The sequence below is a fragment of the Dendrobates tinctorius genome, unplaced genomic scaffold (genome assembly GCF_039654945.1).
Source record: "Dendrobates tinctorius isolate UK_male_01 unplaced genomic scaffold, ASM3965494v1 ptg000093l, whole genome shotgun sequence".
Taxonomy (NCBI): Eukaryota; Metazoa; Chordata; class Amphibia; order Anura; family Dendrobatidae; genus Dendrobates; species Dendrobates tinctorius.
This window is the reverse complement of record NW_027361761.1, coordinates 5,953,366-5,978,494: the sequence shown is the minus strand read 5'-3', so window position 1 is coordinate 5,978,494 and position 25,129 is coordinate 5,953,366. Positions and strand designations below refer to the sequence as shown.

At 47.2% G+C, this 25,129-nt stretch overlaps 1 long non-coding RNA gene across 2 annotated transcripts in view; it reads left to right on the top strand.

Annotated features, from left to right (window-relative positions):
• The first annotated feature begins 263 nt into the window (after positions 1-263).
• Positions 264-25,129, top strand: part of LOC141098533 (uncharacterized) — a 54,649-nt gene continuing 29,783 nt past the window's right edge. For both annotated transcript variants that reach the window (XR_012234278.1, XR_012234279.1), the window contains exons 1-2: positions 264-769; positions 22,307-22,423. This is a non-coding gene — a long non-coding RNA (uncharacterized lncRNA). The remainder of the gene's footprint in view (positions 770-22,306; positions 22,424-25,129) is intronic.

Below are 25,129 nucleotides of genomic sequence, written 5' to 3'. Positions count from 1 at the left end.
TGCTTTGCTGCATCTGGCACAGGGTGTCTAGAATCTGTACAGGGTACAATGAAATCTCAAGACTATCAAGCGATTCTAGAGAGAAATGTGCTGCCCAGTGTCAGAAAGCTTGGTCTCAGTCACAGGTCATGGGTCTTGCAACAGGATAATGATCCAAAACACACAGCTAAAAACACCCAAGAATGGCTAAGAGGAAAGCCATCATTTCTGTCCAGGCCTATTTCATGAGTTTTATTTTTTTTTTAAATTCTGTGGAAGCATGGCTGAAAAACAATGTCTGACTTTCATTTGTTAATTTTCATAGATTTTTTATTTATTATTACTTTTGTCAGATTCAAATTATTTCTGTGACCATTGTGGGTTTTTCTGTCATTAAATGAGGGGTTTGCACCACACTGATCTGTGAGGGGCATAGTATGGGGACTGGGCCCTATAGGGGGAGCCAATGTGAAGAGGGGGCCCAATATGGAAAGGAGTGGGCAGTGTGGAGGGCATGTACCATAAGAGGGAAATTCTGGGGCTCATATTTTGTGCAAGGAATATAATGAGGGCAACAATTTATTTAGGGGCTCAGCATAAGGCAGATATTTTTATTCGGGAGCATTATAATGACAGTTCTATCTTTAAGGGCATCGTGTGGGGATGTGTGCAGAAGACAGGAGAAGATGGAAGTCTGCAGAGACGGCTGTGGATGAGAAAACTCATCATGGGGTCTGGACAAGATGAAGAAAAGTAAGAGAGCGACTCCAGAGACGACATAATCTATCAGGTACCTGGATGTAAATGTTATTTGTGATACTGACTAATTCTCATGTTGTTATTTATGTTAGGAGCATTAAAGGGGTTGTCCAGGTTTGTGCTGAGTCTGCAGTCATTGTAAGTGACTGCAGACTTCTGAATTTTCGCAGTGCTCACTGCACACTGTCAGGATTCTCTCGTGCTGGCGATTTGCATACATGCGGTCACATGCCGACTAGACATGCGTGGCCTCACTTAATGAAAATGAATTTATTGAGGCCGGACACGTCTAGTTGGAATGTGGCCAGAAGTATACAAATCACATACTTGTGCAAGGGAGAATTCTAAAAGTGTGCAGTGAATGCGCTGTGAGAATTCAGAGCAGCTCGTTGGCACTTGACTAAGTGTGCTTGGGAAGGAGGGAGGAGCGCCAAGCTGAATTCTGCCCCAAGTGCCAGAAAACCTAGATACACCTCTGGCTGCACTATAAATTTGTACAGTATGGCACAGTTATTTCTGTGCGCTACACGGCGCCATTATTTCTGCGTCCTGCATTAGGCCAGGATTAAAGGCGTCCTCAATGCTGAGAAATACAGGCTGATACTTATCTATCATGTAATACCATCACCGAGGCGTCTGATTGGTTCCAAATTTATTCTGCAGCCGCACAATGACCCCCAACATCCAGCCAACGTCATTAAGAATGAGGAGTCCTGGAAGTGATGATCTGGCCCCAAGCATTAATTCTGTCAACCAAATTGTGGCAGAATTTATACATGCAGTAAGACAGTGGTATTTATCTCCATTGTATGATTCCATTATATATCAGTACTAGCTGAAGAGCCCGGCGCTGCCCGGGCAAAGTAGCTAACTGTGCTGTGGTTAGTTATAGCAAATTATAATTATCCTCCATCCCATAGTCCCGTGCCCATATACCCATCATACATATCCACGATCCCATAGGCCCGTGCCCATATACCCATCATACATATCCTCCATCCCATAGTCGAGTGCCCATATACCCATCACACATCCTCCATCCCATAGTCCCATGCTCATATACCCATCACACATCCTCCATCCCATAGTCCCATGCCCATATACCCATCATACATATTCGCCATCCCATAGTCCCATGCCCATATACCCATCATACATATCCACCATCCCATAGTCGAGTGCCCATATACCCATCATACATATCCTCCATCCCATAGTCCAGTGCCCATATACCCATCACACATCCTCCATCCCATAGTCCCGTGCCCATATACCCATCATGCATATCCACGATCCCATAGGTCCGTGCCCATATACCCGTCATACATATTCGACATCCCATAGTCCAGTGCCCATATACCCATCACACATCCTCCATACCATAGTCCCATGCCCATATACCCATCATACATATCCACGATCCCATAGGTCCGTGCCCATATACCCGTCATACATATTCGCTATCCCATAGTCCAATGCCCATATACCCATCATACATCCTCCATCCCATAGTCGAGTGCCCATATACCCATCATACATGTTATGATTGAGTCACCGCAGGAGGCAAAAACAGAAATGCTAGCCAAGTCCAGAAAACCGGAGAAGTTGGCAACTATCAGATTGCAGACCCCTGAACCTAACAACACAACTAGCAGTAGCCGTGGGGGGTTCCTACGATGACCTAGACCCCTCGATCACAGCCGGAGAGATACATAGGCCTAAAGAAGGAAAGGGGAAATCTAACTGCTCCAGAGCAGACCCCAAAGCAATAGGCAGCCCCCCACATATAATGACGGTGAAGCAAGACGGAAACACTTACACAGACAGAAAGACAGAGTGAGCAAAGATGGGGCCCAAAAACTACCTAGATAGGAACGGATAGGAAGGCTGCTGTCTGCAATCTGCCAAAACCCTATCAAAGACAAAGCCAAAGCCAACCAGCTGATATAAAAATGGCCCTGAAGCAACTAAGCTTCAAAACTAAATCAGCACTCAGGTATTTTCAGAGGACAGAGTTAAAGGAATACTGCACACTCCAGCAGGGAGTGGCAGAATCCAAAAAGCAAGAAAAACAAAAACAAATCTTAAATGCAAATGGCAAAGCAGAAAACTTAGCTTTAGGAGAGCAGGAATCAGACTGGTGTCCAAGAGTCCACAGAGAAATCACCCGCAGGGCAGAAAGGGCGTAGGCTGCCTTATATCCAGTCAGAGACTCCACTCAGCCAATCGTCTTCATTAGTCCCAGGTGCCTGATAATCAGGCTCACTACCTTCCTTCACTAGGATAGGGAGTTCACCAGGCCTCAGAGACGGAGGGGAAAATGAACTCACAACAGTACCCCCCCCTTGAGGAGGGGTCACCGAACCCTCAACAACGCTACCAGGGCGATCAGGGTGAGCCCGATGAAAGGCACGCACCAATCTTTTGGCATGAATATCAGAGGCAGAGACCCAGGAATTATCCTCCTGACCATAATTCTTCCACTTAACCAAATACTGGAGTCTCCGTCTAGCCAGACGGGAATCCAGAATTTTGTCTACCTCATATTCCAAGTTACCTTCAACCAATACAGGGTCCGGAGGTGCCACCTCAGGCACAACTGGCTCAACAAACCTCTTCAACAAGGACTTATGGAACACATTATGGATGTTAAATGTGACAGGAAGAGCCAAACGAAAAGAGACCGGATTAATAATCTCCAAAATCTTGTAAGGTCCAATAAATCTAGGCTTAAACTTAGGAGAAGCCACCTTCATAGCAATATTTTTTGATGATAACCACACCATATCACCAACCTTAAACTGGGGACCAATGGTCCTATGTCGATTGAAAAACCGCTGGACCTTTTCCTGGGAGAGAGATAACTTATCCACCACTTGGTCCCAGATCTGGTGCATTCTCTCCACCACAGTGTCAATCCCTGGACAGGCAGAAGGCTCCACCTGCCCTGAAGAAAATCGGGGATGAAACCCAAAGTTACAAAAAAAAGGTGACATCAAAGTGGCAGAACTAGCTCTGTTATTTAACCCCTTCACCCCCAAGGGTGGTTTGCACGTTCATGACCGGGCCAATTTTTACAATTCTGACCACTGTCCCTTTATGAGGTTATAACTCTGGAACGCTTCAACGGATCTAGGCGATTCTGAAATTGTTTTCTCGTGACATATTGTACTTCACTTTAGTGGTAAAAAATTTTCGCTATAACTTGCGTTTATTTATGAAAAAAACAGAAATATGGCAAAAATTTTGAAAATTTTGCAATTTTCAAACTTTGAATTTGTATGCCCTTAAAACAGAGAAATATGTGACACAAAATAGTTACTAAATAACATTTCCCACATGTCTACTTTACATCAGCACAATTTGGGAAACAACATTTTTTTTTGTTAGGAAGTTATAAGGGTTAAAATTTGACAAGCGATTTCTAATTTTTACAACAAAACTTACAAAACCATTTTTTTTAGGGACCACCTCACATTTGAAGTCACTTTGAGGGGTCTATATGGCAGAAAATACCCAAAAGTGGCACCATTCTAAAAACTGCACCCCTGAAGCTACTCAAAACTACATTCAAGAAGATTATTAACCCTTCAGGTGCTTCACAGGAGCAGAAGCAACGTGGAAGGAAAAAATGAACATTTAACTTTTTAGTCACAAAAATAATATTTTAGCAACAATTTTTTTATTTTCCCAAGGGTAACAGGAGAAATTGGACCCCAAAAGTTGTTGTCAAATTTGTCCTGAGTACGCTGATACCCAATATATGGGGGGGAACCACTGTTTGGGCACAAGGCAGGGCTCAGAAGGGAAGGAGCCCCGTTTGACTTTTTCAACCTAAAATTGGCTGGAATTGAGATCGGACGCCATGTCGCGTTTGACGAGTGTCTGATGTGCCTAAACAGTGGAAACCCCCCACAAGTGACCCCATTTTGGAAACTAGACCCCCTAAGGAACTTATCTAGATGTGTGGTGACCACTTTGAACCCCCAAGGGCTTCACAGAAGTTTATAACACCCGGGCGTGAAAATAAAAAATCATATTTTTTCCACAAACATGATCATTTAGTCCCCAATATTTTGTTTTCCCAAGGGTAACAGGAGAAATTGGACCCCAAAGGTTGTTGTCAAATTTGTCCTGAGTACGCTGATACCCAATATGTGTGGGGGAACCACTGTTTAGGCACATGGCAGGGCTCAGAAGGGAAGGAGCCCCGTTTGACTTTTTCAACCTAAAATTGGCTGGAATTGAGATTGGACGCCATGTCACGTTTGACGAGCGTCTGATGTGCCTAAACAGTGGAAACCCCCCACAAGTGACCCCATTTTGGAAACTAGACCCCCTAAGGAACTTATCTAGATGTGTGGTGACCACTTTGAACCCCCAAGGGCTTCACAGAAGTTTATAACACCCGGGCGTGAAAATAAAAAATCATATTTTTTCCACAAACATGATCATTTAGTCCCCAATATTTTGTTTTCCCAAGGGTAACAGGAGAAATTGGACCCCAAAGGTTCTTGTCAAATTTGTCCTGAGTACGCTGATACCCAATATGTGGGGGGGAACCACTGTTTGGGCACATGGCAGGGCTCAGAAGGGAAGGAGCCCCGTTTGACTTTTTCAACCTAAAATTGGCTGGACTTGAGATCGGACGCCATGTCGCGTTTGACGAGCGTCTGATGTGCCTAAACAGTGGAAACCCCCCACAAGTGACCCCATTTTGGAAACTAGACCCCCTAAGGAACTTATCTAGATGTGTGGTGACCACTTTGAACCCCCAAGGGCTTCACAGAAGTTTATAACACCCGGGCGTGAAAATAAAAAATCATATTTTTTCCACAAACATGATCATTTAGTCCCCAATATTTTGTTTTCCCAAGGGTAACAGGAGAAATTGGACCCCAAAGGTTGTTGTCAAATTTGTCCTGAATACGCTGATACCCAATATGTGGGGGGGAACCACTGTTTAGGCACATGGCAGGGCTCAGAAGGGAAGGAGCCCCGTTTGACTTTTTCAACCTAAAATTGGCTGGAATTGAGATTGGACGCCATGTCGCGTTTGACGAGCGTCTGATGTGCCTAAACAGTGGAAACCCCCCACAAGTGACCCCATTTTGGAAACTAGACCCCCTAAGGAACTTATCTAGATGTGTGGTGACCACTTTGAACCCCCAAGGGCTTCACAGAAGTTTATAACACCCGGGCGTGAAAATAAAAAATCATATTTTTTCCACAAACATGATCATTTAGTCCCCAATATTTTGTTTTTCCAAGGGTAACAGGAGAAATTGGACCCCAAAGGTTGTTGTCAAATTTGTCCTGAGTACGCTGATACCCAATATGTGGGGGGGAACCACTGTTTAGGCACATGGCAGGGCTCAGAAGGGAAGGAGCCCCGTTTGACTTTTTCAACCTAAAATTGGCTGGAATTGAGATCGGACGCCATGTCACGTTTGACGAGCGTCTGATGTGCCTAAACAGTGGAAACCCCCCACAAGTGACCCCATTTTGGAAACTAGACCCCCTAAGGAACTTATCTAGATGTGTGGTGAGCACTTTGAACCCCTAAGGGCTTCACAGAAGTTTATAACACCCGGGCGTGAAAATATAAAATCCTGTTTTGTTCCCACATAAATGATCATTTAGTCCCAATTTTTAATTTTCCCAAGAGTAACAGGAGAAATTGGACCCCAAAAGTTGTTGTTCAATTTGTCCTGAGTACCCTGATACCCCACATGTGGGAGAAAACTACTGTTTGGGCACACGTCAGGGCTCGAAAGGGAAGTAATGACGTTTTGGAAAGCAGACTTTGATGGAATGGTCTGCGGGCGTCATGTTCCATTTGCAGAGCCCTTGATGTTCCTAAACAGTAGAAACCCCCAATAAGTGACCCCATTTTGGAAACTAGACCCCCTAAGGAACTTATCTAGATGTGTGGTGAGCACTTTGAACCCCCAAGTGTTTCACTAAAGATTATAATGCCCAGGCGTGAAAATATAAAATCCTGTTTTGTTCCCACATAAATGATCATTTAGTCCCCAATTTTTAATTTTCCCAAGAGTAACAGGAGAAATTGGACCCCAAAAGTTGTTGTTCAATTTGTCCTGAGTACCCTGATACCCCACATGTGGGAGAAAACTACTGTTTGGGCACACGTCAGGGCTCGAAAGGGAAGTAATGACGTTTTGGAAAGCAGACTTTGATGGAATGGTCTGCGGGCATCATGTTCCATTTGCAGAGCCCTTGATGTTCCTAAACAGTAGAAACCCCCAATAAGTGACCCCATTTTGGAAACTAGACCCCCTAAGGAACTTATCTAGATGTGTGGTGAGCACTTTGAACCCCCAAATGTTTCACTAAAGATTATAATGCCCAGGCGTGAAAATATAAAATCCTGTTTTGTTCCCACATAAATGATCATTTAGTCCCCAATTTTTAATTTTCCCAAGAGTAACAGGAGAAATTGGACCCCAAAAGTTGTTGTCCAATTTGTCCTGAGTACCCTGATACCCCACATGTGGGAGAAAACTACTGTTTGGGCACACGTCAGGGCTCGAAAGGGAAGTAATGACGTTTTGGAAAGCAGACTTTGATGGAATGGTCTGCGGGCGTCATGTTCCATTTGCAGAGCCCTTGATGTTCCTAAACAGTAGAAACCCCCCATAAGTGACCCCATTTTGGAAACTAGACCCCCTAAGGAACTTATCTAGATGTGTGGTGAGCATTTTGAACCCCCAAGTGTTTCACTAAAGATTATAATGCCCAGGCGTGAAAATATAAAATCCTGTTTTGTTCCCACATAAATGATCATTTAGTCCCCAATTTTTAATTTTCCCAAGAGTAACAGGAGAAATTGGACCCCAAAAGTCGTTGTCCAATTTGTCCTGGGTACTCTGGTACCCCACATGTGGGAAAAAACTGTTTAGGCACACGTTGGGGCTCGAAAGGGAAGTAGTGTTGTTTTGGAATGCAGACTTTGATGGTCTGCTGGCGTCATGTTCCATTTGCAGAGTCCCTGATGTGCCTAAACAGGAAAAAACCCCACATATGACATCATTTTGGATACTAGACCCCCAATGAACAAATCTAGATGTGCCCCCAACTAATCTAATGTAAATTAGTAGTGCATGGAGGTGTGGTACAATTTGAAGCAATCCTTCATGCACAGGCCAGGTTTTTCGGGGCAGGTGTCGCACTGGTAAGTGGTGTCCCTGCGTATTCCTTTTTTGTAACACACTCGACACCTTTTTTGCGGCTTACCTTTTCTTGGGGTTGGCGGGACCACCCCCGGAAAATGCTGACCTGGGACAATACGAGCACCTTCAGTTCCTGAAGTACTGGGGCCCGCTCCTTCCTGAGCGCCAAACATCATGGCCTTAACCACTACCTCCTGGAAATGAAGGTACGCCGTATCGCTGGGACATGCACATTGTGACAGCAGGAATGCGTTGAGCATTGCCATTTGGACGATGTGCACGGCCAGCTTTTTGTACCACACCTTGGCCTTCCTCAATGCATTGTACGGTTGGAGGAGTTGATCGGAGAGATCAACTCCCCCTATTTTTTTGTTGTACCCCACTACACTTGTCGGTTTGAGGACCTGTGTAGAGGTACCCCGTACAGCGCAGAGGGTACTGCCATCACCGTGTATGGTGGTCAAGAGATGGACATCTCTCTTGTCCTTGTACTTGACCACCAGCAGGTGGTCGCTACATTGGGCTCTGCTCTCACCTTTTCGGAGCATCTGCCCAAGTAGCGTCTTCGGGAGGCCTCTCTGATTTTTGCGGACAGTACCGCAGGCTGCGGTACGTCGCTCAGAGAGGGATTTGTAGAGTGGGATGCTGGTATAAAAGTTATCAGTGTAGAGGTGATAACCTTTATCCAGCAGTGGGTGCACCAAATCCCACACAATTTTCCCACTCACTCCCAGGAAAGGAGGACACTCAGGGGGTTCAATCCAGGTGTCCTTCCCTTCGTAAACTCTAAACTTGTGGGTGTACCCTGAGGTACTCTCACACAACTTATAGAGTTTGATTCCGTACCTGGCCCTCTTACTGGGCAGGTATTGACGGAATCGCAGCCTTCCCTTGAAGTGAACCAAGGACTCATCCACGCAGATGTCCCTTTGGGGCACGTACACTTCAGCAAACTTTTTGTTGAAGTGTTCGATGACCGGCCGAACTTTGAACAGACGGTCAAAGTTGGGGTCATCTTGTGCGGGACACGCTGCATTATCAGTATAATGCAGAAACTTGTGGATGGCCTCAAAACGCGTCCGGGCCATGACCATTCGGAACACTGGAGTGTTGTATAAAATATCAACACTCCAATATTGCCGAATTTCCGGCTTCTTCAGTATCCCCATATGGAGGACCAGGCCCCAAAACTGCGTCATTTCAACTGCGTCTACAGGAGACCAGTTTGAAAATGTTGAACGCGGGTTTTGCTCCAAAAATTGACGAGCGTACAAATTAGTTTGCTCCACCATGAGGTTAACAAAATCCTCAGAGAAAAAGACTGTGAAAAAGTCAATTTCTGTGAGGCCGGTGGTGTCAAACTTGATTCCTGATTCTGCCACAAAATCAGGAATCAGTGGCTCGTAATTTTCGGGGGGCGAGGTCCATACGGGGAGCACTGGGTCAGCTGCGGGCATGGTGGGCGCTGCCTCATCTTCTGTCCTGGAGCGTCTGCGTGGCGGTTCCGCAGGACCCGAGGAGGAAGATGAGGAGGGGGAAGAGGAAGAAGAAGAGGATGAAGAATCCGAAAAATAAAGAAAAGTCGGATCGTCATCCAAATCGCTATCAGTTTCGGAGGCAAGTAAAGCATATGCCTCCTCCACTGAATAGCGCTGTTGGGATGAATTTGATGACATTTTTGTGTAAATATGGTGCTTGGGTGTACACTTTATTGAAAACTGTATGTGTACGTGAGGGGGGGGGGGAGTGATTGGTGTAAACTTTCTGTAAAGAAAAAGCTGTGGAAAAAAGTCTAAAACAGCAGGCCCTAGCTGATAAGTGTCACTTATCAAAACTAGGCTGCTGGATGTGCGCACGGGGTGGCGCAAGGGGGGGTGGAAAAAAAAAAAAAAGGAAAACGGCAAACTCTGATAAGTGAACTGTGTCACTTATCCAAGTTTCGCAGCTGCGGGATGTGTGTACGGAGGGGCTAAGGAAAAAAAAGCGAGCTCAAGTGTTGATCGGTGAACTGCGTCACCAATCAACGCTCGGCGGCTGCGCACGGAGGTGGCGCAAAAGTGGGGTGGAGGGGGGTAAAAATAGGGGGAAGGGGGATGGGGGGATTGGGGTGGATGAAGAGAGATTGGGCAGGGATCAACAGTTAGGGTTGTAGTTAGGTGGCACAAAGGGGGGTGAAAAAAATGAAAAGCGGCAGGCACAAGCTTGGATAAGTGACGTGTGTCACTTATCCAACTTTTGCGGCTGTGGGATGTGTGTACGGAAGTGGCGCAAAGGGGGCTAAGGAAAAAAAAGCGAGCTCAAGTGTTGATCGGTGAACTGCGTCACCAATCAACGCTCGGCAGCTGCGCACGGAGGTGGCGCAAAAGTGGGGTGGAGGGGGGTAAAAATAGGGGGAAGGGGGATGGGGGGATTGGGGTGGATGAAGATAGATTGGGCAGGGATCAACAGTTAGGGTTGTAGTTAGGTGGCACAAAGGGGGGTGAAAAAAATGAAAAACGGCAGGCACAAGCTTGGATAAGTGACGTGTGTCACTTATCCAACTTTTGCGGCTGCGGAATGTGTGAACGGAAGTGGCGCAAAGGGGGCTAAGGAAAAAAAAGCGAGCGCGAGTGTTGATCGGTGAACTGCGTCACCGATCAACGCTCGCCGGCTGCGCACGGAGGTGGCGCAAAAGTGGGGTGGAGGGGGGTAAAAGGGGGGTGAAGGGGGGTAAGAGGGAGGGTGAAGATAGATTGGGCAGGGGATCAGGGATCAATTAACACTTACAATTGTAGTTTTCTTTCTTCTTCTTCTTTCTTCTGCAGGGATTGTGATGCTACAAGCTGTGGCACCACAATACCCAGCACAGGAGCTCTTGCTGCGTCCGACCTCTCTGCAGGAATCCTCAGCTAGAGTGAGGACCCCTGCAGACAGGTCAGACAGGTCAGAGGCAGGTCAGGGGGCAGGTCACAGAGCGGTCACCTCGCTGCTGTGACCTGTCATTGGTGGGATCGAATGATTACATCGATCCCACCAATCCCTGATCTGCCTGGTGACCATGGCAACTGCCTAGAATCGGAGCTCACAGCTCCGATTACAAGGCAGGTCATGCCCAGGTCACCAGCAGGGCACAGAGCGGTCACATGGTGACCGCAGCTGTGCCCTGTGGTTGGCGCGATCGCCGATCTAATCGATCGCTCCAGCCAACTCCTGCAGGCCCTGCTAATATAGCACCGATCCTGGCCGGTACTGGCAGGGCACAGCAGCGATATAGCGCCGCTGTGCACTGCGATTGGCGCGATCGATCAGATCGGCGATCGCGCCAATCCGGGTGCTTTTTGCCGGTGCCTGGCGTTGCCGGGCACCGGCTCTAGGATCGAGTACGTCGGTACTCGATCCCCGCCTAGGACATCATTGTTTCAGCCAAGCTGATTGGCTGAAACAATGAGAAACGCTGCGATTGGCTGTTCAGAATTGAACAGCCAATCACAGCGCTCTGGATGCCGGGGGGGCGGGATCGCAGCCCGGGATGCCGACGCCATCTTTTCTAAGGTGAGATGGCGTCGGAATTTTAATGCGATCACCGCGACTTTAGTCGCAGTATCGCATTAAAGGGCCCGACGTACTATCCCGTCCACGGTCATACGGGCCCGGGTACCGTGGACGGGATAGTACGTCGGATGTCAGGAAGGGGTTAAAGCAAATTCGGCCAAGGGCAAAAATGAAACCCAATCATCCTGATCAGCGGAAATAAAACATCTCAAATACAACTCCAAGGCCTGGTTTGTTCTCTCTGTCTGCCCATTGGTCTGAGGTTGAAAAGCAGAGGAGAAGGACAACTGAATTCCCAACTTGGAACAGAACGTCCTCCAAAATTTAGACACAAACTGAACTCCTCTGTCAGATACAATGTTCTCAGGCATCCCGTGCAAGCGAACCACCTGTTGCAAAAATAGGGGCACCAACTCAGAGGAAGATGGCAACTTAGGGAGTGGTACAAGATGAACCATCTTAGAGAACCTATCACAAATCACCCAAATAACAGTCATTCTTTGAGAAACCGGCATATCAGAGATGAAATCCATTGAAATATGGGTCCATGGCCTCCTGGGGACCGGCAAAGGCATCAACAACCCACTAGAGCGAGAACAAGATTTAGACCGGGAGCAAGTCCCAGAGGACTGCACAAAATTCCTGACATCATGAGACAAGGTGGGCCACCAAAAAGAGCGACTCACCAGATCTCTAGTACCAAAAATACCAGGATGACCAGCCAATGCAGAGCAATGAACTTCAGACATCACTCTCTTCTTCCACTGGTCAGGAACATACAACTTTCCACTGGGACAACGCTCAGGTTTGTCCTCCTGGAACTCTTGCAGAGCAAGTCTCAAATCGGGCGAGATGACAGAAAGAACTACCCCTTCGCCTAAGATGGTAGCAGGCTTGGTCACCACAGGAGAATCAGCAAAGAAACTCCTAGAGAGGGCGTCTGCCTTGACATTCTTAGTTCCAGGAAGAAAAGAGACCACAAAATCAAAACGTGTAAAAAACAAGGCCCACCTAGCCTGTCTAGGGTTCAAGCGTTTAGCCGACTCTAGGTAAATCAAATTTTTGTGGTCAGTGAGGACCACAACTTGATGTTTGGCTCCCTCCAACCAATGTCTCCACTCCTCAAATGCCCATTTCATGGCCAACAGTTCCCGATTCCCCACATCATAGTTACGTTCAGATGAAGAGAACTTTTGGGAAAAGAATGCACAGGGGTTCATTTTAGATGTTACCGGATCCTTTTGGGACAAAACCGCTCCTGCACCAATCTCAGAAGCATCCACCTCTACCTGGAACGGGAGTGAGACATCAAGCTGCCGCAAAACCGGGGCGGAGGTAAATCTACGCTTCAGCTCCTGAAAGGAGGCAACAGCCTCCGGAGACCAATTCAACACATCCGCACCCTTCCTGGTCAGGTCAGTCAATGGTTTGGCAATACTAGAAAATTTTGCTATAAATTTCCGATAAAAATTAGCAAAACCCAAAAACTTCTGGAGGGCCTTCAAAGAAGTGGGCTGAACCCAATCATAAATGGCCTGTACCTTGGCCGGGTCCATTTCAATAGTTGACGGAGACAAAATAAATCCCAAAAAAGAAATCCTCTGTACTCCAAAAAGGCATTTCGATCCTTTGACATACAGGGAATTCTCTCTCAAGATCCGGAACACAGTCCGAATATGTTCCACATGAGAATCCCAATCCTTGGAGAAGATCAAAATATCATCCAGATAAATAATCAAAAATTTATCGACAAAGTCTCGGAAAATATCGTTCATGAAGCACTGGAAGACAGAAGGGGCAATAGTGAGCCCAAAAGGCATCACCAGGTACTCAAAATGTCCCTCCGGAGTATTAAACGCCGTCTTCCATTCATCCCCCTGTTTAATGCGGATAAGATTATACGCCCCTCTGAGGTCAAGCTTGGTAAACCAGCAAGCACCTCTAACTCTAGAGAATAGATCCGAGATCAGGGGTAACGGATACTGATATTTAATAGTAATTTTATTGAGGGCACGATAATCAATACAAGGCCTTAAAGAACCATCCTTCTTGGCCACAAAAAAAAAAACGGCACCTAAGGGTGAAGAGGATGGTCTAATATGGCCCTTCTCCAACGCCTCCTTAATATAGGACCGCATAGCCTCGTGCTCGGGTACAGATAAATTGAAGAGCCGACCTTTAGGAAATTTACACCCCGGACTTAATTCAATCGCACAGTCATAACTCCTATGAGGAGGCAAGGACGCAGACTCATTCTCACTAAATACATCATAGAAGTCCGCCAAATAGTCAGGAACCTCATGCGACTGAGTAGAGGTGGAAAAAACCGGAGCCTCACTAAAGGTACACCGGCAACCCCAACTCACCACAGACACAGACTTCCAATCCAAAACTGGATTATGAATTTGCAACCAGGGAAACCCCAGAACAACGGCATCATGCAGACCATGCAACACCAAGAATCTGCAATTTTCTTGGTGGTCTGGAGCGACCCGCATGACCACCTGGGTCCAAAACTGAGGTTTATTTTTAGCCAAAGGGGTAGCATCAATCCCCCTCAAAGGGATAGGCGTCTGCAGAGGTGTCAACGGAAATCCACAACGTTTAGCAAAATCCAAGTCCATTAGGTTTAGCGCTGCTCCCGAATCCACAAAAGCCTTGGCGGAAAATGTGGACAGGGAACAGATCAGAGTAATCGCCAAAAGAAACTTAGGCTGAACCCCACCAACAGAAAACGTGTGTGCAAAGCGTTTCTCACGTTTAGGACAAACAGAAATAATATGTGAGGCATCTCCACAGAAAAAACACAGCTTATTACGCCTTCTGAATTCCTGACGTTGCGCCTTAGACAAAACTCTATCACATTGCATAGGTTCAGACGTCTGTTCAACCGGCGGCAACACCTCTCGTGTAATCCTGCGTTCACGTAAACGTCGATCAACCTGAATGGCTAAAGACATAGAATCGTCCAGACCAGAGGGAACAGGAAATCCCACCATAGTATCTTTTACGGCTTCTGACAAACCCTTCCGAAAGAGAGCAGCCAAGGCACTATCATTCCAGGTAGTAAGGACCGTCCACTTTCGGAACTTTTGACAGTACAACTCTGCAGATTCTCGACCCTGGTTCAATGCTAACAGGGTCTTTTCAGCCTGATCAATAGCATTGGGTTCGTCGTACAGCAACCCCAAGTCTTGAAAAAATGCGTTCACATTAGTCAGAATAGGGTCATCTGGTTTCAAAGAAAACGCCCAATCCTGGGGATCGCCGCGCAGCAAAGAGATGACAATTTTAACCTGCTGCGCGGGGCTCCCTGACGAGTTAGGCTTCAAAGCAAAAAATAATTTACAATTATTTTTGAAACTCAAAAACTTAGATCGATCCCCAAAAAATACATCAGGTATGGGGATCTTTGGTTCAACAGCATGTGAACGAGCAAGATAGGCAGAAATTCCTCGCACCTCAGCAGCGAGCTGCTCCACACGATCAGACACTTGTTTTATCTCCATGGAGAGAAAAAAAAAAAATTCCCCCTACGGCCTCAGAGATATAGAGGAAAGAATACACACTTTTTTTTTTTTTTTTAAACACAATTCTTTCCCGCTATTGAGTACCCCTGGATCTGCGGTATGGCGGGTGATTCTGTTATGATTGAGTCACCGCAGGAGGCAAAAACAGAAATGCTAGCTAAGTCCAGAAAACCGGAGAAGTTGGCAACTATCAGATTGCAGACCCCTGAACCTAACAACACAACTAGTAGTAGCAGTGGGGGGTTCCTACGATGACCTAGACCCCTCGATCACAGCCGGAGAGATACATAGGCCTAAAGAAGGAAAGGGGAAATCTAACTGCCCCAGAGCAGACCCCAAAGCAATAGGCAGCCCCCCACATATAATGACGGTGAAGCAAGACGGAAACACTTACACAGACAGAAAGACAGAGTGAGCAAAGATGGGGCCCAAAAACTACCTAGATAGGAACGGATAGGAAAGCTGCTGTCTGCAATCTGCTAAAACCCTATCAAAGACAAAGCCAACCAGCTGATATAAAAATGGCCCTGAAGCAACTAAGCTTCAAAACTAAATTAGCACTCAGGTATTTTCAGAGGACAGAGTTAAAGGAATACTGCACACTCCAGCAGGGAGTGGCAGAATCCAAAAAGCAAGAAAAACAAAAACAAATCTTAAATGCAAATGGCAAAGCAGAAAACTTAGCTTTAGGAGAGCAGGAATCAGACTGGTGTCCAAGAGTCCACAGAGAACTCACCCGCAGGGCAGAAAGGGCGTAGGCAGCCTTATATCCAGTCAGAGACTCCACTCAGCCAATCGTCTTCATTAGTCCCAGGTGCCTGATAATCAGGCTCACTACCTTCCTTCACTAGGATAGGGAGTTCACCAGGCCTCAGAGACGGAGGGGAAAATGAACTCACAACACATACATATCCGCCATCCCATAGTACCGTGCCCATATACCCGTCATACATATCTTCCATCCCATAGTCCAGTGCCCATATACCCATCACACATCCTCCATCCCATAGTCCCATGCCCATATACCCATCATACATATCCACCATCCCATAGTAGAGTGCCCATATACCCATCATACATATCTGCAATCCCATAGTCCCGTGCCCGTATACCCATCACACATCCTCCATCCCATGGTCAACCATTATGACATCATCATGAGCGGGGGTGCTTGCAACCTATGATGACATCAGCGTCGCCATGGCAACCATTATGACATCATAATGAAGGGCGGGGCTTGATACGCACACACTTTTTCGCCATTACGTAGATAGGGGCAAAATTGTTCTGTCTCATCCCTCGTACTTTACTGATATCTCTGTGTATGACCTCCGTTTTGCCTGAGTCCGAGTATTTCTGTATAGTGTCCTGCCATCTCTGAAAGCAGGACGCTATGCCCCGCCCCCTTGCAGTCACATGACCGTAGGTAAACTTCAGCGTCCATAGGTCCTGTGTATCTGTACTTTCCGGCTGTACCTGACCCCGGGCCCCCCTACAGTGCGGGTGAGTCCCTGCTCAGCGGATGCTGCACGCCGACCTTAACAGGACCGTGACATTATAACTGACCGTTAAGTTTTTGGGTTTTTTTTTTCTTTCTCTGCTGAGAAATATGGATCCCATACAATCTCTTGCTGAGCAAATGAAAAATCTGAGTCAAATGTTTCAGGGTTTATCTCTGGAGCAGCAAGCTCTGGCTCGTTCTCAGCAGCAGGTTTCTGAGACAGTGTGGGGGGCTTTAGCTGCTGGGTCTCTGGGGGCTGGGGTGAGTGATGTTGTTTTGGTGTCCCTAGAACCACCTGTTAAACTGCCTGATTTCTTTTCTGGGAACAAAAAGGAGTTCAGGGTCTTCATGGAGGGGTGTAAACTCTTCTTTAGCTTGAGGCCACGTTCCTCTGGGGACGAAAGTGAGAAGGTTGGGGTCATTATGTCTCTGTTAAGAGGGTCCCCACAAGCTTGGGCTTTCTCCCTTCCTCCCACTGCCCCTGAGAGAGTGTCTGTGAATGCGGTTTTTGAGGCCCTCGGGCACATATATGATGAGCCGGACCGAGTGCGATTGGCAGAGGACATGGTGATGAGTGTCTGTCAGGGGAAACACTCGGCTAAGTGGTTTTGTACAGAATTCCGCCGCTGGGCCGCAGAGGTCTCTTGGGACGACGACGCACTCCGAGGACTCTTTCACAGAGGCTTGTCAGAGCGGTTACAGGATGCCTTGGCATTACATCCCCCACCTCACTCGAGGACGCCATGACCCAGGCCATCCGGATGGACCGCAGGCTGCGGGCCAGGGGGGTGATGCAGGCAGAGACTCCATTGTTCCCTAGTGGAAAGGAGACTGTTTCTGTGCCCATGGACGTAGGGGCTCTCTCCCTGAAGGAAAAGGAGAGACAACGCCGGAGAGAAAAGCAGTTATGCTTCTACTGCGGTAAAACGGGACATTGGAAAAGGGAGTGTCCTGATTGTCCATCCTCAACCCGGTCGACGGGAAATGACTACATCTGGGTAGTCAGCGGGGAGACTACTCAGACCCTCAGCTACCCTTTTCCTCGTTTTCTAAGGTGTTGCTTCATGTGGAACTGTTAGTGGACGATTGTTGTTTTCCCTCTACAGCTTTTGTGGACTGCGGATCATCCATCAATCTCATTGACTCCCAATTGGTCACACGCTGTAAGATAGGGACAGTTAGACTTAAGGTTCCAATCAAAGTGGTGGCCATTGACTCCTCCCCCCTCACTAAAGAAGGAATTCTCTTTATGTCTGACCTGTTTTCACTCAAAGTGGGCGCTACCCATGTGGAAAACTTAAGTTGTTTGGTTCTGGACAATCTACCAGCAGGATTGGTGTTGGGCATGCCCTGGTTACAACGCCATAACCCAGTCATTAACTGGAAAACGGGGGAGATTGTTCAGTGGGGGTTTAATGATTCGATGTTATGTGATAAGTCTGCACTATTGGTTGAACCTGTTAAATCTGTATCTGTGTCATCTGTCGAGCTGGAAGGTATTCCGGAGTACCTGAAAGAATTCGAAGATGTGTTCTCTGAAAGCGAGGCCGAGACGTTGCCGCGACATAGACCCTTTGACTGCGCTGTCAAGTTAGTCCCGGGGGCTAAACTGCCTAAAGCCCGTCTGTTTAATTTGTCTGGCCCTGAGCGCTTGGCCATGAAAGATTACATTGCTGAGAGTCTTCGCAAAGGACACACACGTCCCTCAGTCTCACCTGTGGCGGCAGGGATTTTTTTTGTAAAGAAAAAAGATGGTGGTTTACGTCCCTGCCTCGATTTTCGTGAGCTCAACAAGATTACTGTACGTAATACGTTCTCCCTTCCGTTGATTCCCGATTTGTGTAACCAACTTTCAGGGGCAAAATGATTCTCCAAACTGGATCTTCGGGGGGCATATAATTTGATTAGGGTCCGGGAGGGGGATGAATGGAAAACCGCGTTCTTCACGACCGAGGGACTGTTTGAAAATTTAGTCATGCCGTTTGGTCTTACCAATGTCCCAGCCATATTTCAGAATTTCATCAACGTGGTATTCTCTTATCTCATTGGTCGTTTTGTTGTTATTTTCTTAGACGATATTCTGATATACTCTCCCGACAGTCAATCTCATCTGAATCATGTACAAACCGTTCTCCAAAGACTGAGGGAAAATCATCTGTATGCCAAATTGGAGAAATGTGTGTTTTTTGTTCAAGAATTGTCTTTTTTGGGATTAATTGTGTCCTGTGAGGGTTTTCGCATGGACCCCAAGAAGGTGCAGGCCATTGCGGATTGGGTGCAACCCCGAGACCTTAAGGGTCTTCAGCGCTTCTTGGGGTTCACCAATTATTACCGCAAATTTATTCGGGGGTTTTCACAGGTGGTCAAACCACTCACAGATCTTACTTGTAAAGGTGCGGATGTGAGAAACTGGTCCTCGCTCGCAAAAGAGGCCTTTGCGACCCTGAAAAGGAGCTTTATGTCTGCTCCCGTGTTAGTACAGCCAGATCCGTCGAAACCATTTGTCGTGGAAGTGGACGCCTCTGAGGTTGGGGTGGGGGCGGTGTTGTCCCAAGGGCCTGCCACTCTAACCAACCTCAGGCCATGTGCGGAAAGACATTACGACGTAGGCAATAGAGAGCTTCTTGCGGTCAAATTGGCATTTGAAGAATGGAGGCACTTTTTGGAGGGGGCCAAAAATTTGTCATACATTGAGTCTGCTAAAAGACTAACGCCCAGACATGCCCATTGGTCACTTTTTTTTCCCGTTTTCAGTTTACGATTACATTTCGTCCAGGGTCTAAGAATGTCAAGGCTGATGCCTTATCGTGAAGTTTTCAGCCGGTATCGCCCCCTGACCCACCGTCCTCCATTCTTCACCCTGGGGTTGTGATAGCAGAGGTCTCGTCTGAATTGGAACGGGAGATTCAGGGGGCCCAGTCGCGGGCCCCGGCGGCCAAGCCGGTGGGGAAGTTGTTTGTCCCAGAGCAACTTCGCCTGAAACTCTTGCAGGAGTTCCATGAATCCAAGCTGAGTGCTCACCCTGGTATTTCAGCCACGCTTCTGGCGGTGGCTAGGATCTTTTGGTGGCCTACCCTTGGTTCGGACATAAAAAAATTCATTGCTGGTTGTGGGGTCTGCGCTCGTTCTAAAAGCTCTCATAGCCGGCCGGCAGGGGAGCTGATGCCCTTGGCAGTGCCCGAAAGACCATGGACTCACTTATCCATGGATTTTGTTACCAATCTCCCTCCATCTAAGGGTAATACATCAGTATGGGTAGTGGTGGACAGGTTTTCTACGCAGGTTCATTTTGTACCCCTGTCCGCACTACCGTCAGCTGAGACGTTGTCCAGGTTGTTTGCGCAGCATGTGATCCGGTTGCGTGGGGTACCCCTGAATGTGGTGTCTGATCGTGGTGTGCAGTTTGTGGCTAAGTTTTGGCGTGCTTTCTGCAAAAAACTAGGGATGTCTCTGTCCTTTTCGTCTGCATACCATCCTGAGAGCAATGGTCAGATGGAGCGCACTAACCAGTCCCTGGAACAGATCCTCAGGTGTCTAACCTCTGCTAGACAGAATGACTGGTGCGATGCACTGCCATTGGCTGAATTTGCCTTCAATAGTAGGGTGAGTCAATCCATGGGTATGACTCCTTTTTTGATCAATTATGGGTTCAGTCCTCATTTTGGTGAGTTTTCTCGTCTGGACTTGGGGTGTCCCGGGGCAGAGGGCTCTGTTCAGCGATTATAGAATACGTGGGCAGAAGTTCAGCGGAGTATATCTAGGTCTCAGAGCAGGTATAAGTTTTTCGCGGACAGGAAACGAACACCAGGGCCCTCGTTTCAGGTTGGAGACAAGGTTTGGCTCTCCACGCGAAACATTAAGATGAAGGTTCCTTCAGCCAAGTTGGGGCCCAAATTCATTGGCCCATACAAGATTGTGGAAAAAATCAATCCAGTGGCGTATAGGCTGTGCCTTCCACCCTCTTTCAAGATCCCTAACGTCTTCCACAAATCTCTACTGAAACCTTTTGAAGCAGTCTGGGGAGACTCCGAGTCCGCTGCTCCTCCTGCTTTGGTCGAGGGGCAGGTGGAGTACGAAGTTGGTCATATCGTAGATTCCAGGTTGGTACGGCGGTTGGTACAGTACCTGGTTCATTGGAAGGGGTATGGACCGGAAGATAGGTCCTGGGTACCGGCCCGTTTGATGCATGCTGATCGCCTGGTGCGGGCTTTCCATGCTAAGTACCCAGGCAAACCTGGGGGTCCAGAGGCCCCCCGTTGAGAGGGGGGTACTGTCATGATCTCAGTGCGGGTTTGACTCGCACACGTGGGGTTAATGTCTGGAACCAGTGCTGATGACTGGCATTTCTGTGGTTAAAGGTTGTGATCCCAGTGCAGGCTTACCTGCACACCTGGGGCTATGACTGTAGCCTCTCCCTGGTTCTGGGAGAGGCTTCTTATAGCCTCAGGATGCTCCCATCCCCGTCAGTTATACTTTCGCCCTTGGCATTGTGTGGTGACCCCTGAGTGTGTTTGTGCTGTGTTCTGGTTGCTTGATTCTCTGTGTACGACTCGGTCTGTTCTATGGATATTGCTTTGGATTCTGCTTGGTACCTTCTATGTCTGTTTGGTTTTGACTTCTGCTTGGCCCTGACTATCCGTTCTTTCTCATCCCTGGTACTTTACTGATATCTCTGTGTATGACCTCCGTTTTGCCTGACTCTGAGTATTTCTGCATAGTGTCCTGCCATCTCTGAAAGCAGGATGCTAAGCCCCGCCCCCTTGCAGTCACATGACCGGAGGTCCTGTGACTGCTTCCTAAACTTCAGCGTCCACAGGTCCTGTGTATCTGTACTTTCCAGCTGTACCTGACCCCGGGCCCCCTACAGTGCGGGTGAGTCCTTGCTCAGCGGAGGCTGCACGCCGGCGCTGACAGGATCCTGACAGGGCTGCATTATATTCTATGGGGGGCTGCAATATACTCTGAGGGGCTGCCATATATTCTATGGAGGGGCTGCATTATACTATATGAGGGGGGCTGCATTATATTCTATGGGGGTTACATTATATTCTGTGAAGTGGCTGCATTATACTTTGTGGGATAGCTTCATTATGCTCTAAGGGGTGGCTGCATTATACTTTAAGAGGGGGGCTTCATTATATTCTATGGTGGGTTACATTATATTGTATGGCGAGGCTACATTATACTCTGAGGTGGCTGCATTATGCTCTATGGGGTGGCTGCATTATACTATATGTGGGCTGCATTATACTGTATCGAGGACTATTGGGAATACATTATATGAAGAACTATGGGGTGCATTATATTATGGGAAGTGAATTGTACTACATGGATGACTATGACGGTGCATTATACTATATGTAGCACTATGAGGAGTGTATTATACTATATGGAGGACTGAGTGTATTTTAATATATGAAGGACTATGAGGCGTCTATTATAAAATATGGAGGCACATTATATTATATGGAGGACTATGGGGAAGATTATATTATATGGAGGACTATGGGGTGTAAACTGTAGATGTGCTGCTGATAACATGATACTGTATGGTGATCTGTTAGTGATCCATTAGTGATTGTTCTGGCCCCATCATTCTTTCTCAGATGGTGGAAAGAGGCCTGGGAAACCAGTGTTGAATGTATTGTCGATCACACTCATTTATCGTCCTGAACTCAGCGCATGTAACTACAACCGAAATGCTTCTGTGTGATGTGCAATATGTCAGCATTTGGAGCCCCATTTTAAACTTTGCCTAGGGCCCCACTTTGCCTAAAACCGGCCCGGGTGACAATATATCATTTCTTCCACAGGGACAGTGTCTTGTACAAGCCGATATATGAAAGTCGTAAAAGTCCACGTTCCAGCAGAGATCTCCGCACAATTCAGTGTCCATCTCCCAGGTCCAATGACTACCAAGGAACTTTCAGGTAAAAGGATCTGCATGGAGATTTAGTGGTGGTCCTGTATGTGATATATGCCGTGATAGGGACGACATAGGGGATGGGGAAGGTGACACACAATAATTATAACAGACATATAGCTGTAAGTATACCACTATCAAATGCAGGTGAATAAACTACCACCAAAAAGTCTAATCCTTAAAATTCACTCTTTATTAAATACAAATAATGAATATACACCAGAAGGAACTACTGGACACCAAGTAAATGAGGACAGGGTGTTACCATATCACCACACAATAAACGGTTGAACCATCCATTATTGAAATATTAGTTTTACCTTAAAGGCCTTTGCAAGTGGCAATCCTTAAAAGAAAGTGCAATGTGCTAATAACTCCATAAGGCCCTGTGCACACGCTGCGGACTCTGCTGCGGATCAGCTGTGGATTTGGCCTCTGCGGATCCGCAGCAGTTCTGCAGACAGTGTACAGGACCATGTGAGTCAATGGTATTGCAAATCCGCAGTGCACACACTGCAGATTATTCACTGCGGAAAAGCTGCGGTTTTGAATCCGCAGAAAGAATTGACATGTGAATTCTTTCTGCGGATTCCGCTGCAGTTTGACATCTATTCCATTGTCCAGGTGTCAAACCACAGGGGAAAACCGCTGGCCAATCTGCAGGTAAAGCCGCTGGTCAATTTACCTGCGGTTCTGCACGGAAAAATCCGCAGCAGAATCCGCAGCTTGTGCACATAGCCTAACATGGACTTAAATAACATAAACACAAAAAAGCAACACACGTATCAATTGCATATGAGTCTGTGCAAGTAATGCAAGGTAAATCCACTTATATAGCAGCATTAATAATTGTGCAGCTATGGATCCGCTGATTCACTGCTGACAGTGATACAATGTATGGGCTCCAGAGGAGCTGTGCCTGCTGGGGATCGCTGCTCAGCTAAGTGTGAAAAACATTAATTTTTCTTTATAAAATGAATTAAATGTGTGAGTGGGGCTGCAAATGATGAAAGGGGGGCTGCCAATGATGGAGGGGGGCTGCCAATGATGGAGGGGGGCTGCCAATGACGGAGGGGGTACTGCAGTACAAATGATGGGGGGCTGCAAATGATGGAGGGGGGGCTGCAAATGATGAAAGCGGGGCTGCCAATGATGATGGGGGATACAAATAATGGCGGGGGTGCTGGAAATGATAAACGGGTCTGCAAATGATGGAGGGGGTGCTGCAATTTGCAAATGATGATGGCGGGGGGGCTGCAAATGATGGCGGGGGGGCTGCAAATGATGATGTGAGGGAGGGGACAGGGGACTGCACATGATGAAATGGGAGAATGGGGGACTGCAAATGATGAAGTGAGGGTTGGGGGACAGCAATTGAATTGAAGTTGGGGGATGGGAGAGCAAATGATGTATTGAATGTGGGGGGAGATCAGTTGAGAATGAATAGAGGGTGGGAGAGAGAGAAGACATGACAATGAATTGGGGTGGAAGGGGCATGTAAATATAATGAATCGAGGGGAGCGGGAGGCACATAGTGGGGGACATTGAGAATGCAGTGACTGGTAATGAACTGGAGGAAGAGTACAGGGACTAATCAGCGTCGGACTGGAACACCTTGGGCCCACCAGAGAAAATCATTCTTGGGGCCCACTATGTAGCTGCATAGAGTTAAATACCAGACCACCAATTATGCGGTAAAACACGCTAATATCCGGGTATAATATAAGGTTGTACATGTCTTAATTATGTAGCAGGAGTTGGGGTAGCCCCCTCATAGAATATAAAGCAGCCCCCTCACATAGTATAATGCAGCCATCTCATGGAATATAATGCAGCCATCTCATAGAATATAATACTGCCCCCCTCATAGGGTATAATACTGCCCCCCTCATAGGGAATAATGCACCCCCTCATAGGGTATAATGCACCCCCTCATAGGGTATAATGCACCCCCTCATAGGGTATAATACTGCCCCCCTCATAGGGTATAATACTGCCCCCCTCATAGGTCATAGGGTATAATGCACCCCCTCATAGGGAATAATGCACCCCCTCATAGGGAATAATGCACCCCCTCATAGGGAATAATGCTGCCCCCTCATAGGGTATAATACTGCCCCCCTCATAGGGTATAATACTGCCCCCCTCATAGGGAATAATGCACCCCCTCATAGGGAATAATGCACCCCCTCATAGGGTATAATACTGCCCCCCTCATAGGGTATAATGCTGCCCCCTCATAGGGTATAATGCTGCCTCCTCATAGGGTATAATGCTGCCCTCCTCATAGGGTATAATGCTGCCTCCTCATAGGGTATAATGCTGCCCTCCTCATAGGGAATAATGCTGCCCTCCTCATAGGGTATAATGCTGCCCCCTCATAGGGTATAATGCTGCCCTCCTCATAGGGTATAATGCTGCCCCCTCATAGGGTATAATGCTGCCCTCCTCATAGGGTATAATGCTGCCTCCTCATAGGGTATAATGCTGCCCTCCTCATAGGGTATAATGCTGCCTCCTCATAGGGTATAATGCTGCCCCCTCATAGGGTATAATGCTGCCCTCCTCATAGGGTATAATGGTGCCCCCTCATAGGGTATAATGCTGCCCCCTCATAGGGTATAATACTGCCCCCCTCATAGGGTATAACGCTGCCCCATCATAGGGTATAATGCTATATAGATATATAGATATAGAGTTAGATAGATATAGA